The 15,859-nt window shown below is 43.0% G+C and overlaps 1 pseudogene; it reads left to right on the forward strand.

Annotated features, from left to right (window-relative positions):
* The first annotated feature begins 14,207 nt into the window (after positions 1-14,207).
* Positions 14,208-15,510, forward strand: LOC120226957 (annotated as a pseudogene).
* The last annotated feature ends 349 nt before the right edge of the window (positions 15,511-15,859 follow it).

The raw sequence follows: 15,859 nt of genomic DNA on the forward strand, positions 1-15,859 counted from the left end.
GTTTGTGACTGAATTCTGTATAAATTTATTTTAAAATGCCAATATTGAGACAATGGAGGGTATTACATAACCATAAGGGAGTCCACTCAATAAGAGGATATAACATATGTAAATATTTATGCGCTCAACATAGGAGCATCTATATATATAAAACAAATTTGAACAGATGTAAAGGGAGAGACAGGTATGCAAAAGAAGGGGGATGTAAATACACACTTCCATCAATGAATGAATCATTCAGACAAAATCAGAAAACATCAACCATCAGTGACACATTAGATGAGATGGCCTTCACAGAGGTACACCACACACTTCATCCAAAAGCAGCAGAATAACACTCTTCACAGTGTTGTGACATTCTCCAGAATTGGTCATAGTTAGTACCAGTGGGTAATTTTTCCTTATCCAAGACATGTAATTATCTCTCTTCCTATTCGAAAAACCCCCTGCTTTCACCCCACAGATGGGACACTTTTCTGGTTACTGCTGGAATTGGTATCCCCAAACTGCAATTCTTTAATCCTAAGTAAACACTCACCTGCTTCTTGTTGCAGCTCTTGTTTTCAGGTTGGCAGAAGGGACAAGAAATGTTTCTTTTCCTTGGCCAGGCACTACAGAGTGAGATCTGGGAGAGCTGACTTTGGAAGGAAGTCTTACCTTTTCTGGCTCTCCCAGTCTTGAAGATCCCATCCGCAGCTCCAGAGTGAATATGCTCACTCTGCCACTGCCTCAGAAGGTGACATCATTGACCACCAAACTATTGAAGAAAAATAGTTGTTTCAAAAATATTTTAATATTTATTTGTTTTTGAGAGGGAAGAGAGAGAGGACATGAGCAGGGGAGGGACAGAGAGAGGGGGAGAGAATCCAAGTAGCTCCATGCTGTCCGTGCAGCACCCAGTAGTGGGCTCGAACTCATGAACTGTGTGAGACCATGACCTGAGTCAAAATCAAGAGTCAGTTGCTCAACGGACTGAGCCACACAGGTGCCCCTCCATTACATAGTTTGATGACTGCTCCAACATTGTGTCCAAACTTAAGTCTGCCATTCAAAGCCCTCATCACTGGTTCTCTGAACCACTCAGACCCTGGATTCTGGTTTCCCTCTGGTCAGAATCTGGCCTTGTCTTGCCACGGGCCCAGCAAGTCTCACAGGCCTGATGCCATGATGCTAGTTTCCCTTCTCCCAGGCTCCCCAGTGCCCTGTGGGCCTATAGTGGCTTCACTGGTGCTCCGGGGTTTGAACTGTTGCCAGGTGGACATTTATGTGCTCGTTTTCACCTCCTGCACCCTCTGAAACAGGCTGATCCCATGGTGAACATAACGCCCTTGACACACACCATTTGATAACATACATGTTGTGATAGTCACATGTAGACCTTTCACCCTGACCACACTCTGAGCAGACTCAATAGTGGCCAATACCTTTACAGTCAGATGACGCAGAGAAACACAACTGTATACAGATCATATGACTATATACTTTTTGGCCACACAGAATTGGTAACATACCCATATAGTCCTCACATAAAGGTACTCTGGTTGTCCATGTGTGTTTTGGTGATGAGGCATTTCACATGTTGGCATCAACATGAAAACCCAGGGCTTAGAGAGGAGAGGCTCAAAAGCACAGAGATAGAATGTGTGCTGATGCCCATCAGAGCCTGGCACTGGTCATTCTTGGTATATCTTGTAAGAGGCAGGTGGAGCCTAAGGATCTGCATGCTAAGTGTTTGATACAAACCTATCAACCACACACACACACACACACACACACACACACACGTCAAAAAATACAGAACATTTAACCAAGGTCAGGTAAGAATACATAAAGGATTCAATAGGAGTCCAAACTGTCAGCTTAGGATTTGTCCTCAGAAGACTCATTGCCCTTAATCAGAGAACTCTAGATGCTGGCGAGGATGTGGAGAAATGGGCACCCTCCTACACTGTTAGTGGGAATGTAAACTGGTACAGCCCCTCTGGAAAACAGTGTGGAGGTTCCTCAGGAAACTAACAAGAGAACTCCCCGATGACCCAGCAATAGCACTGCTAGGAATTGACCCAAGGGATACAGAAATGCTGGTGCATAGGAGCACATGTACCACAATGTTCATAGCAGCACTCTCAACAATAGCTAAAACATGGAAAGAACCTAAGTGTCCATCAACAGAAGAATGGATCAAGAAGATATGGTTTATCTATACCATGGAATACTACATGGCAATGAGAAACAAAGAAATCTGGCCATGTGTAGCAACATGGATGGACCTTGAGGGTGTTATGCTGAGCGAAATAAGTCAGGCAGAGAAAGACAAATACCATATGTTTGCACGTATAGGAGGATTAAGAGGAACTTGACGGAGGAACAAGGGGGAGAAGAAGGGCGGAAATGGTGGGGGAAAGGGAGAGAGGCAAACCATGAGAGACTCTTGAATGCTGACAAAAACTGAGGACTGATGGATGTGGGGGGGAGGAGGGATGGGCATGGAGGAGGACACTTGTGGGGATGAGCACTGAGTGTTATGTGGAAACTAATTTGACAATAAACTATTTGTAAAAAAAAAAAAAGACTCATTGCTCTTAAAATTTGGATATAAATGTTTTGTACATATAGATACGGAAGCATTGGAGTGTCTGGGTGGCTCACTCGGTTAAGCATCTGACTTCAGCTCAGGTCATGATCTCGTGGTGCCTGAGTTCAAGCCCCACATCAGGCTCTGTACTGACAGCTCAGAGCCTGGAGCCTGCTTCAGATTCTGTGTTTCCATCTCTCTCTGCCCCTCCACCCCCCACAAAAAAAAAATTAAAAAATTTTTAAATTAAATACTGAAGCATTCTTTGCGCTAAAATATTTGGAGTAGGGGTGCCTGAGTGGCTCAGTTGGTTAAGTGTCCGACTCTGGCTCAGGTCATGATCTCATAGTGGGTTTGATCCCCATGTTGGGCTCTGCACTGACACTTTGGAGCCTGGAATCTGCTTTGGAATCTGTCTCACTCCCCCTCAAAAACAAATGAACTTTAAGAAATAAAATATTTGAGGCATCTGGGTGGCTCAGGCGGGTAAGTGTCCAACTTTGGCTCAGGTCATGGTCTCACAGTTCATTAGTTTAATCCCCAAGTCGGGCTCTGTGCTGACAGCTGGGAGCCAGAAGCCTGCTTCAGATTCTGTGTCTCCCTCTCTTCCTGCCCCGCCCCTACTTGTGTTCTGTCTCTCAAAAATGAATAAACGTTTAAAAACCTAAAAAAAACAATAAAAAGTTTGGGGTGCCTGGGTGGCTCAGTTGGTTAAGCGTCCAACTTCGGCTCAGGTCATGATCCCACAGTTTGTGAATTCAATCCCCACATCAGGCTCTGAGCTGTCAGTATGGAGCCTGCTTCGAATTCTGTGTCTCCCTCTCTCTCTGGCCCTCCCCCACTCATTCTCTGTCTCTCAAAATTAAACATTTTTTAAATAGTAAAAGATAAGATATTTGAAGTAAAAGAAGTTCAGTTTCTGCCATGACCGAGTAGATTTTATTGGTCTGACCCGTAAAAGGCAACATCAAAACCTGGTTAAAATATACAGACCTTTGAAGACATTGTCATGTAACCTGTTTGAATAGGAGTTTTTGAGGTACAATCCATGAGACTCAGGAAATCCTGTGAGATGATTGCCACATCCACACTGGGTTTTCTAGTGAGGCAACTGAAAATTAGCAGGGGGGCAGAGAACGAAGTCCCAGAAAAAATATGGAGCCTTTCTGGGCTAGTAGAAATAAATTGGACTTTTGTGCACACAAAATATTGGGGCTTTTGCTACCAGGTAATGTGTGGTGAGTAGAGGTGGGATAACAGTAGAAATTAAATATTAACTTAAAAGTTGTATTTGTTGAAGTTTAAAGAGTTGTGGGACCATAAAGGACTACCTGAACTGAGATTCCACCTGGATAAAAGCCGTCATTAGGGGAGGGGAGATCACCAGACATTTCTACACCTAAAGAAATTGCTTAGTATGGACACCGACAATCTCAGGGAGAAAGACATCATGAGGGACTAAAAACAAGCTGGTGGGCACATAGACTGACATGGCAGCTTGAAATCAGCAAGAGTCCCCCAAAACAGGGCTCCTAATATAGTCTATTAGGTGGAGACTGGCAAGAGAGGTGGTGTAATATAATACCATGGTTTGAGGAGATTACTACCAATAGCAGGAACACCTCTGCAGTGATTTTAGAAGGATGAACCTGAAGGCATGAAGATCAGATTCACTCCAATCAAACCGGCAACAGAGTGCATCCAATTACTGAATGGGAAAAATGTGATGTGTCCCAATTCTATTTGCCTAAGGAAGGGAATAGTCACCATCTCTATATAAAACAACATCAGGGGCGCCTGAGTGGCTCAGTCAGTTAAGCGTCCGACTTCGGCTCAGGTCATGATCTCACGGTTCGTGGGTTCGAGCTCCGCGTTGGGCTCTGTGCTGACACCCAGCTCAGAGCCTGGAGCCTGTTTTGGATTCTGTGTCTCCCTCTCTCTCTGACCCTCCCCTGCTCACGCTCTCTCTCTCTCTCTCTCTCAAAAATAAATAAAACATTTAAAAACAAAAACACAACATCAATGCCAGTGTCTCCCTTTTAGAAGATCTGAGTGGTGCCCTGCTGTCCCAGTCAGTGGAGCATGCAACTCTTGATCTCGGTGTTGTGAGTTCAAGCCCTATGTTGGAAGTCAAGATTACTTAAAAGTAAAGTCTTAAAAAAGAAGAATGAGAAGAAGAAAATCTCAGGTGTACAAGAAAAAAAGTAAGGGAAAGTAATGGGGGGAAAGACAAATATAGACAAGACCAAAAAAGTCCTGCATATTTTTAGATTGGAGTCATGAAGAAAGGAATCTACAATAATTATGTTAAATAGAATAAAGCAATAAAAATATATGAAAATATAGACAAGTGCAATGGCTCTGGCTTTAACAAACCCTGGTCTATAAGTGAAATTATGAAGGAGGTTAACAGACTTTATAAAGAAAATTAAATCAGTGGGGCACATGGATGGCTCAGTCGGTTAAGTGCCCAACTCTTGGTTTTGGCTCAGATCACAATCTCACAGTTTGGGCTGATAGCACGGAGCCTGCTTGGGATTTTGGGATATTCTCATTCTCTCTCTCTCTCTCTCTCTCTCTCTCTCTCTCTCTCTCTCTCTCTCTCTCTCTCTCCCCCTCCTCCTCCTCCTCCTCCTGCTCCTCCTGCTCCTCCTCCTTCTCCTCCTCCTCCTCCTCCTCCTCTTCCTCTTCCTCCTCCTCTGCTTGTGCTTGCTTTCTCTCTCTCAAACTTAAAAAGTTAGAAAAAAATAAAAAGAAAACCAAATTAGTGAACTCATGAACAAGTTTATATGAAATATTCACACAAAAGAACAAGAGATAAAGTGGAGGAACTGAGAAGAGCGTTGTAAAACTCTTCAAAAAGCACAGGCTAATTAGATTCTCAGTGTTCCCACGTATGAAACAGGAATATTAGTCATTTCTAAATGAACAGTAGGAGCCAGTCACTGCCTTGTCCTCCCAGCAGAGAAGATCGCTCTCTCGCTCTCGCTCGCTCTCTCTCTCTCTCTCTCTCTCCCTCATCTCAGCCTTCTGCATGTATTTATGGGAGAGACTAATATGGGACCCATTCCCATTTAGTGATTTGGGGATTCATGGCTGTTGAGCAGAATCAGATTTTCATAGCTTCTTTCTGCTCCATCAGTTTTGCCAAACGGTATACAGCCTGTCACTAGAAGAGATGATGATTTTTTAAATGATTATTTAAATTCAAGTTAGTTAACATATACTGTAGTGTAGGTTTCAGGAATAGAATTTACTGATTCATCACTTACATAAACATTCAGTGCTCAAAACAAGTGCTCTCCTTAATGCCTATCACCCATCTAGCCCAACCCCCCACCCACATCCCTCCATTCATCCTGTTTGTTCTACTTATTTAAGAGTCTCTTATGGTTTACTTCCCTCTCTGTTTTTATCTTATTTTATTTCCTAGGTGCATCTGTTTTGTTTCTTAAATTCCACATATGAGTGAAGTCATATGATATTTGTCTTCCTCTGATGACTTTCTTTTTAGCGTAGCATAATACACTTCTAGTTCCATCCATGTTGTTCCAAATGGATGTTTTTTAACTTCCCAGGATTCGTGACCTTTCCAAATTCTTTCTTGTGGTTGATTTTGTTTCATAGCGTTGTGGTCTGGAAATACACACAGTATGATCTCAATCTTTTTGTACTTGTTGAGGGCTGTGTCCCAGTACATGACCTATTTAGGGGAATGTTCCATGTGCACTCGAGAAAAATATGTATTCTGCTGCTTTAGGATAAAATGTTCTGAATATACCTCTTAAGGTCATCTGGTCTGGTGTGTCATTGAAAGCCATTGTTTCCTTGTTGATTTTCTGCTTAGATGATATGTCAAGTGCTGTAAATGGGGTGTTGAAGTCTCTTACTATTATGGTATTATTATCAATGAGTTTACTTATGTGTGTGATTATCTGGTTTATATATTTGGGTGCCCCCAAACTAGTGGTGTAAGTCTTTACAATTGTTAGATCTTCTTGGTGGATAGGCACCCTAACTATGATATAATGCCCTTATTCGTGTCTTGTTAGTCTTTATTTTAAAATCTAGTTTGTCTGATACAAGTATGGCTACTCCAGGTTCCTTTTGGCGACCGTTAACATGATAGATGGTTCGCCATCCCCTTACTTTCAATCTTAAGGTGCCTTTAGGCCTAAAATGGGTCTCTTGTAAGCAGAATATAGATGGATATTGTTTTCTTATCCATTCTGATACCCTGTGTGTTTTGATTGGAGGGTTTAGTCCACTGACATTTAGAGTGGCTAGTGAAAGTTATTTATTGCCATTGTGTTGCCTGTAGAGTTGGAGTTTCTGATGACATTCTCTGGTCCTTTCCCGTCTTTGTTACTTTTGGACTCTTGTTATGTCTTTTCTACCCTTAGAGAGTCCCCCTTAAAATTTCATGCAGGGCTGGCTTAGTGGTCACGAACTCCTGTTTGTTTGTTTGTTTGTCTGGGAAACTCTTTGTCTCCCCTTCTATTTTGGATGACAGACATGCTGGATAAAGAATTCTTGGCTGCATATTTTTTTGATTCAGCACGTTGAATATGTCCTCCCACCCCTTTCTGGCCTGCCAAATTTCTGTGGATAGGTCTGCTGAGAACCTGGTCTGTCTTCCCATATAAGTTAAGTGTCATAGACTCTGAGTCTGGGGTTCTCTCTTGTCCAACAAGAGAGCGGACATAGGATTAAAATGTGAGAGGGGCTAATGTCCAGGAGGAGACAATAAAACCAAGCAAGGGTCCTTGCTCTGTTTTTATTAGGATCAGACAGCTTATAAGTGTGATGGATGTGCACAAAGAGACAATGAAACCGTGAACATTAACTCATGGGTGTGAGCAAAGTGGGGGCGGGGGGGAGTTGAAGATATGCGCTGTTAGGGTTTTGGGTCAATACAAAACAAAATCCTGGCGCTGGGCATAAGGTGATTTACAGCAGAGATGAGGTTTCACTTCTGTTTACCTAAACTGGCTGAGGGGACAAGAAAGACAGAGCATGCAACTTCAGGGTCAACAAGGCACCTTTCTTTTCTTTTTTTTTTTTTTTTAAGTTTATTTATTTATTTTGTTTGCTTGTTTTTCTTAGTTTATCGTCAAGCTGGTTTCCATATAACACCCAGTGCTCATCCCCACAGGTGCCCTCCTCCATGCCCATCACCTCCCTTCTCCTCTCCCCCAACCCTCATCAGTCCTCAATTTGTTCTCAGCATTCAAGAGTCTCTCATGGTTTGCCTCCCTCCCCATCCCCAACTATTTTTCCCCTTCTTGTCCCGCATCGTCCTCTGTTAACTTCCTCCTAATCCACCTATATGTGCAAACATATGGTATTTGTCCTTCTCTGCCTGACTTATTTCGCTCAGCCTAACACCCTCAAGGTCCATCCACGTTGCTACAAATGGCCAGATTTCATTCTTTTTCATTGCCATGTAGTATTCCATTGTATAAATATACCACATCTTCTTGATCTTTTCGTCAGTTGATGGACACTTAGGCTCTTTCCATGTTTTGGCTCGTTGAGAGTGTTGCTATGAACATTGGGGTCCATGGGCCCCTATGCATCAGCACTCCTGTATCCCTTGGGTCAATTCCTAGCAGTGCTATTGCTGGGTCATAGAGAAGTTCTATTGTTAATTTTTTGAGGAACCTCCATACTGTTTTCCAGAAGGGTTGCACCAGCTTACATTCTCACCAAAAGTGTAGGAGGGTGCCCGTTTCCCCACATCCTCGCCAGCATCTAGAGTCTTCTGATTTGCTCATTTTCGCCACTCTTATCAGTGTGAGGTGGTATCTCAGTGTGGTTTTGATTTGTATTTCCCTGATGATGAGGGACTCTGAGCATCGTTTCATGTGTCTGTTGGCCATCTGGATGTCCTCTTTGGAGAAGTGTCTGTTCATGTCTTCTTCCTATTTCTTCACTGGATTAGGTTTTTCGGGTGTGGAGTTTGATGAGTTCCTTATTGATATTGGATACTAAGCCCTTTATCTGATATGTCATTTGCAACTATCTTTTCCCATTCCATCAATTGCCTATTAGTTTTATTGACTGTTTCCTTTGCCGTGCAGCAGCTTTTTAGGCACCTTTCTTTTGCTAATTAGCTCCACTCTGGTCAATCTAGACTGCTGCAGTCTAAAGTCCTGGTTTTGTCCTTCCTTCCTCCCTCCCTCCCTCCCTCTCTCCCTCCCTTCCTTCCTGTGAAAGCAGCTTTCTGCTATTGTACAAATTGGGGGGCACTTCTGACCTGAATACCTAATCTAGTTTACCTAATCTTGGATGTTTTCATCCTGAGATTTCCTATTCCTATACCTTTGTCCTATACTGAGGGCCTTTCGCCCTTTTTACCTACTCTGGTTTACCTAATTTGGTTTATTCTTAGATGCGTTCATCCTGTGGCTTTCTATTTCTTTATGCCTTGTTAACTCATCTGTGCAAGCTCAGGGAATTTCTACGCTTATTCCCCACAGTTAAGGATTTTCCCCCCACTTGTTGTTTTCATAATTCTTTCCTTGTCTCTGTATTTTGTGAATTTGACTATAATATGCTTTGTTCGTGGTCGGGTTTTGTTGAATCTAATGGGAGTTTCTGTTCTTCTTGGATTTTGATATCTGTGTCTTTCCCCAGATTAGGAAAGTTTTCTCCCATAATTTGCTCACAAAAAAACACCTACCCCTTTTTCTATCTCTTCATATTCGGAGACCCCTATGATTCCGATGTTACTCCTTTTTGATAAGTCACTGAGTTCTCTAATTCTTTAATTTTTTTTTACTGTTTTATTTCTGAGAGAGAGAGAGAGAGAGAGCCAGGGAGGATCAGAGAGAGAGGGAGATACAGAATCTAAAACAGGCTCCAGACTCTGAGCTGGCAGTCAGCACAGAGCCCGATGCAGGGATCGAACCTATAAACCATGAGATCATGACCTGAGCAGAAGTCGTACGCTTAACGGACTGAGCCACCCAGGAGCCCCAACTATGAGTTCTCTAATTCTTGCATCGTGCTCTTTTGCCTTAGTTTCTCTCTTTTTTTTTTCTGCATCATTATTCTCCAAAATTTTGTCATCTTTATCGCTGATTTCCTGCTCTGCTTCGTCCATCCTTTCCACAGTACCATCCATTCAAGATTGCATCACAGTTATAGCATTTTTAATAGCATCCTAACTAGCTTTTACTTCTTTTATCTCCACAGAGATTCTATGCTTTTTTCAACACCAGCTAGTATTGTTATTATCGTGGCTCTAACTTCTACTTCAGATACCTCGCTTATATGTGTATTAAGTCTCTGTCATTTCTTCCTATTCTTTCTTTTGGGGGTGAATTCCTTCGTTTTGTCATATTGCATGAAGAAAAATAATAAAAAGTTAAAAATTAAAAATAACACAAAGAAATAAAATAAAAGAATCTAGACCTTAGGTGTGTTTGGTCTGGCTGTTGAAAGAAGCTTGATAAAATAGAGAAAAAAGGGAAAGAAAAAAAAAGAAAACGTTTAAAGACCAAAAAAAAAGTGTATAAAAATAGAATAAGATAAAGTTAATAAAATGAAAGCAAATTTTTAAAAAATTACCAAAAAACATAGTAAAAATAATTTTTAACACATTTTAAAGGAAAACAAAAATAAAATTTTCTTTCTTTATCCAAGAAAGAGAAAAGAATAGACAAAGAAAAAAACAATTAAAACAAAAGCAAGTAAAAAAAAAAACACAAAAAGAATAGATGGCTCAGTAAACAGAATGAAACCCAAAAGAAGTTACCCTCAAGTATCCCCTAGGACTCAAAACTATGAATCAGTCTATAAGTCATACACTACTCAGGGGAGTGACTTCTGGCGGTCCTCTAGGGCTTGGCTGGCACACCTGGGCGGGGCTTGATGTGACAGCTCCATTCTCCACTAGGTGGCGCTGCTTAGATTACTGACATGGATCAGTGTGGTGCGCGTGCACATGTATGTGCATGCAGGGTAGAGGTGAAAATGGCTTCATACAGCTTCCTAGTTGTGTCACAGGATCTCTGTGTTTTCACCAACCCACAATCAAGCACCCCTCCTTTGTCTCCAGGTTCCATCCACTCCCTGCTTCTATGCTGTGTCCAAGCTGTCAGCCTGCCAGGCGGCACATCCCTCCCAAGGGAAGAAGAGGAGCTGGTCTCAGATAAAGCTCTGTTCCCAAACTCTTAACTTCTGAGGTCCAAGCTGCACCCACTCTCTGGGGCAGGGTCTTGACGAGCAATGGCCAGGTGCCACCTTGCCCCAGAGAACATTCTTGTGATTGCACTGCAGCAGAGGTTCAGAGAGTGTGTGTGGCCAGAAAAATTCGTGCAATAGCTGCAGAGGTTCAGAGATTATGGCAATTCACAACACACAGCCCACACCAGGTTTTAGCACATTCTGGCATCTTTGTTCCAATACCAGCAAACATGGCTGTTCTCCGGAGTCCATTGGGATCTTTGCCTGTGATGAAACCATGTCCTCTACCAAATGCCCTCCAAACAGGAAACTGGTTCTCCCCTTTTGGCTCACAGTCTCCTCGGAGCCAATTGCCTGCTCCTGGGGATTTGCCCTTCCTTCCCACCAGAGCACCACCAGACACTCAGCTCTGAAACTTCAGACTCTGCACTCCCGTTTATAGAGTTCTAATGGCATTGAAACCCTCTCCTTTATCCATTCTTTCTTGTTTAGTCACTGGTGGGTGTTTCTACTCTTTCTCTCAAACTACTTTTGGGGGGGAGTGCTTTTCCTGTACTTTCCCTGCCCCCACTGCCCTTTCTCTGTCCTCTCTACAAAAGAACAGCTCCTTACCCCCCATGGCTTCTCTCTCCCACAGTTCACCTCTCCGCACCATATACCGGCCGAGTTCTGTGGCTCAAGTTATGCAGATTATTGTGTTAATCCTCAAATCAATCTCCTATGTGTCCAAAATGGTTTGGTGCTGGTCTAGCTGAATTTCAGGGATGACAGAAGCCTAAACGTCAATGCTGTTCTGCCATCTGGGGATGGCACTTAGTTCAAGTGTGTGTGTGTGTGTGTGTGTGTGTGTGTGTGTGTGTGTGTGTGTGATATGCAAATTTCAATCCAGGAAGAGAAGGTTGGAACCACAATTTCTACATACTGACATATTTGTTGATTTTTCTGCAGCTGTTTCCTTCATGGCTAATGTATGCTGCTCTGTGGGCATTTCTCCTAAGATTCTACTCAATTTAGATCAAATCAAAAATATAACTCATTTAATTTGATTAAATCTTCAAGATCTAAAACCCATTTAGTCAATTTGAACTCTTTCAATTACAAAAATGAAATATTATGAAGGGGTTCTATAAGCAATTACAAAAACTTGGTGACTTCAAAGAAGATAATTTTATTCTCTCACAGTCTAGAGACCAGAAGTCAAAATCAAGATGCTAGTCAGGCCACATTCCTTCTGAAGCCAAGTCAATGACAAGGACAAAGCATAGTGTTCTATATTTCTTGGCCTCTGGTTACCAAAAAGGATAAATAGACTTTGGGGTCTTTTCTTCTTCCTTCTACTCTTCTTCTCCTTCTTTTTAATATTTAGTCATTTTTGAGAGAGAGAGAGAGAGAGAGAGCACACAGGAGGGCCAGAGAGAGAGGGAGGCACAGAATCTGAAGCGGGCTCCAGGCTCTGAGCTGTCAGCACAGAGGCCAAAGTGGAACTCGAACTCACAAACCATGAGATCATGACCTGGGGCAAAGTTGGCCACATAACCACCTGAACCACCCAGGTGCCCCTGGTGTCTTCTCTTCTTAAGGTGCATCTCCTCTTCCTAAGCGTTATGCACTTTCAGATTTTTTTTTTCTTATTGCAAATTACATGGTGTACCAGCATTACTCGTTTTCTAATAGGAACTGATCATCATAACATGAATGAAAGAATTCTCTTGTCCATTCAAAAAATATTTCAAATTTAAGAACTCAAACAGGTGAATATAGGGGAAGGGAGAGAGGAAGGGAGGGAGGGAGGGAGAGGAAAGCAAATCATAAGAAGCTCTTAACTACAAAGAACAAACTTTTTTTTTTTTTAACAAAGAACAATTAACTGATGGAGGGACGGTGAGTGGGGATTTGGGCTAAATGGGTGATGGAAATTAAGGAGGTCACTTGTGATGAGCACTGGGTGTTGTATTAAGTAATAAATCATTAAATTCTAATCCTGAAATCAATCTCATCCTACATATTAAGTAACTAGAATTTAAATAAAAATTTGAAATTAGAAAGCAAACAAACAAGGGGAGCCTGGAGGGTTCTGTTGGTTAAGCATCCAACTCTTTATTTCAGTCAGGTCACATTTTCACAGTTTATCAGTTTGAACCCCGTGTTGGCCTCCGCACTGAAAGAATGGAGCTTGCTTGGGATTCTCTCTTTCTGTGCTCCTCCTCGGCTTGCTCATGTGGGCTCTCTCTCTCTTTCTCTCTCCCTCTCTCTCAATAAATAAATAAACATTAAGAAAAATAAGAACAAACAAACAATAGAGGGAAAAAGGCACCATTTCAGTAGACCCTGCCATTCTGAAACCTGGTCGAGAGATTCTGACACATTAAAGGCACAGCTTAAATGAGGGCGCATTGTTCCCTGGATCTCCAAATTCCAACCTCAAGCTGTAATAAATGTCACAAATGTGCAACAAATGTGTCCTGAAACAAATGAACCTAAAACTAGTTTGCGGCGTAATTTCCCAATAGTACCAGTTAAAATTTGTAACTATTTTACAATAGTAAATACAGTCTATTTACTATAAATAGACTGATATTGGGAAGGGAGCTAAAAAAATTAAAATGGTTTTAAAAAGCATGAAATCTGCCACAGGATGTGTTTTGTTAGAATTTCTAGACCACACCTTCGTAGACAAACATGTTTATAAAGACCTTCATGATAGTTGTATATTTGGATCATATGGAGAGAGTTCAGGAAGTTTAGAAGCAAAGCCACGGACAGTAATTATCCCCAAATAATTTGTTGGTGTCACATACATTCTGGCTGGTGGGGAAGAAGTCCTCCTACATGATACCTGAGCTAAATCTGTAAAATGGTTTTCCATATCCTAGACAAATAATATCCATCAGTCCTTGACTCACTTGATAGTACTCTTAAAGCAAAGTGGATTCTCAAAAAGGATTTCCACACAAGTTTGAAACTCTCAAGTCAGTCTGTCCAGAAAGGGAGCAATGGAAATGAGGGAGATGGAGAAAGTGCTGAATGTGTGTTTGTCCATTGAGGGAGGGCGGGTGAGGAGACAGCTTGGGCTGAGTGGTCTCCTTTCTGCAGAAGAGTGAACACATCCTAAGACCCTTAATCCAATCTCATTCCTGTGGCTGATTGGATGACGTGTTCCTAGTCGTGTGGGTGGGGCAAGTTATACAAGAGCTGAGGAGAGGGCCACAGCTGTCATTCTGAGACTAGTCTCCTGAGAGAACCATTGTTCTGCAACATGAGGTTCCACGTGGGAGATCTTGTGAAATTTCTTTCTGGAGACATGGGGGGGGGGGGGGGGGGCGAGGCTGCTTCTCCCTACCACCAAGAAGAGTTTCAGTTCAATGTCTTTCCAAAACTCAAATCTTGCTGGTCAATTACAGCAGGTGCTGAAGGCCACAGGGGACCCACTCTACCTGAGATGCCATCACCATCGTCGCAGACGCGCTGCAACCTGCCTAATGGTTGGGCTCCCGCGTCCACACGGCTGGCTCCCTACGGGGACACTGGGAGTTGGAGGGGACCCCCTGGGATCGGCGCTGGGCTGCAGAACGTGGGAAACACGTGCTACGTGAACGCAGCCCTGCAGTGTCTGACCTACACACCACCCCTCGCCAGCTATGTGCTGTCCCAGAAGCACTCCCGAAGCTGTAGGAAGCAGACATTCTGTGTGCAATGTGCTCTGCGGGCTCACATGACCCGGACCCTCAGCCGTCCCGGAGATGTGATCCGGCCTCCTCCCACACTGCTCACCGCCTTCCACACCCACAGGCAGGAAGATGCCCATGAGTTTCTGATGTTCACTCCGGATGCAATGGAGCACGCATGTTTACGTGAGGATGACTTCAGAGCCTCAGTTTGAGGACCTCACCCTCATTAAGCAAATCTTTGGAGGGTACTAGAGGTCTCAAATCCCATTTTTGGAAACGGCGTTTTAGCACTTTTGACCCTTACCTGGATATCAGGCCAGCTCAGAGTGTGAGCCAAGTTTTGCAACAGTTGGTGAAGCCTGAAAAGTTGGATGGTGAAAATGCCTATCACTGTAGTACTTGTCTAGACAAGGTACCTGCTTCCAAGGCATCGACTATGTACACTTGCTCCAAGTACCTAATGCTGGTATTGAAACGATTCTCAGACTCCACAGGCAGCAAACTGGCTAAGGAAGTGCAATATCCTGAGTGCCTTGACATGTAACAGTACATGTCTGAGCGGAAGGCAAGGTCGATGATTTACGTGCTCTATGACATGCTGGTGGATGTGGGGTGGAACTGTCATAGTGGACATTACTTCTGTTACATCAAAGCTGGGAATGGCCAGTGGTACAAAAATGGACGATGCTAAGGTAACCACCAGTGATGTGACTTCTGACCTGAGCCAACATGCCTATGTCCTCTTTTACATCCAGAAGAGCTCATTGGAAAGAGATCAATTGGAGTGAGCCACTTCACTCCAAGCTAACCATGCAGACATGGATTTTGGCCCAAAGGAGGCCTGAAACAGACCCCAGCATTACAGTTCCAGAGTTGGAAGATCACATGGAAGAGACTCCAGTCCAACCAATCACGGTAAATCAGTGGAAAGTCCACCAAGAAAGCCACTGTCCCAAGTCTGAATTCAACTTCAGTAAAATAGAATTTCTTCTTCCCACCCATGTAGTCCTAATTCACTGGTCCAAATACAGAGAGGAAATGGAAAAGGATCATCGGACACTAAACATCTACTAGCTCAACAACTAGCCAGGGACATCCCACTTCAGAGGGCAACAAACAGTGACAAAGTCTCTTGTTTCACAGGCAGAGCCAGAGCTACTAAGAGGAAGAACAAGAAGGGACAGAGGTCTCAGGAAGGAGTCCAGGGATCTGAGTACAGGCTTTGATGCACATTCCTGCACACAGACACACTCACCCACAAACACTCACTCGCAGCCCCCTTGTAGGACATATTTTGCATGTTGTAGGTGTGTGTGATCTGGACATGTAGAGGGACCATCTATCTGGCTGTGTCCATGGGATATGGCATTCAACTTGACCTGGAGAACACTGAGCTTTATGGCTGGCTGTCTATGATGATGTT

This window comes from Hyaena hyaena, unplaced genomic scaffold (genome assembly GCF_003009895.1).
Source record: "Hyaena hyaena isolate Hyena2069 unplaced genomic scaffold, ASM300989v1 scaffold_1918, whole genome shotgun sequence".
Lineage (NCBI taxonomy): Eukaryota > Metazoa > Chordata > Mammalia > Carnivora > Hyaenidae > Hyaena > Hyaena hyaena.